Source organism: Octopus bimaculoides, chromosome 13, assembly GCF_001194135.2.
Source record: "Octopus bimaculoides isolate UCB-OBI-ISO-001 chromosome 13, ASM119413v2, whole genome shotgun sequence".
NCBI lineage: Eukaryota > Metazoa > Mollusca > Cephalopoda > Octopoda > Octopodidae > Octopus > Octopus bimaculoides.
This window is the reverse complement of record NC_068993.1, coordinates 6464617-6465151: the sequence shown is the minus strand read 5'-3', so window position 1 is coordinate 6465151 and position 535 is coordinate 6464617. Positions and strand designations below refer to the sequence as shown.

The 535-nt window shown below is 49.7% G+C and overlaps 1 protein-coding gene and 1 long non-coding RNA gene across 2 annotated transcripts in view; one reads left to right on the top strand and one right to left on the bottom strand.

Annotated features, from left to right (window-relative positions):
* Positions 1–535, top strand: part of LOC106869269 (NEDD4-binding protein 2) — a 49429-nt gene that overhangs the window by 10664 nt on the left and 38230 nt on the right. The window lies entirely within an intron of this gene.
* LOC128249263 (uncharacterized) overlaps positions 1–535 on the bottom strand; it is a 25042-nt gene that overhangs the window by 20840 nt on the left and 3667 nt on the right. The gene's annotated exons all lie outside the window — the stretch shown is intronic.

Genomic DNA, 535 nt, shown 5'->3' with positions numbered 1-535 from the left:
ATCACGCCATTGGAGCACTAACAGCACTGTTGAGCATGTTCATTGCCAGAGCAGCTGTCTGGCTTCCGTGCTAGTGGCCCGTAAATAGCACCATTAGAGCGCAATCGTTACCAGCGTTGCCTCCTAGCACTTGTGCTGGTGGCACGTTTAGAAAATCATTCGAGCGAAGTCGTTGCCTGTGCCGCTGGACTGGCTACCGTGCAAGTGGCACGTAAAAAACACCTTTTTCAGCGTGGCCGTTGCCAGTACCGTGTGACTGGCCCTCGTGCCGGTGGCACGTAAAAGCACCCATTACACACTCGGAGTGGTTGGCGTTAGGAAGAGCATCCTGGTGTAGAAACTCTGCCAAATCAGATTGGAGCCTGGTGCAGCCTTCAGGTTTCACCAGTCCTCAGTGAAATCGTCCAACCCATGCTAGCATGGAAAGCGGACGATAAACGACGATGATGATGACGACATACATGCTAGTTTGCTCTCTCTCTCTCTCTCTCTCTCTCTCTCTCTCTGTATATATATATATATATATATATATATA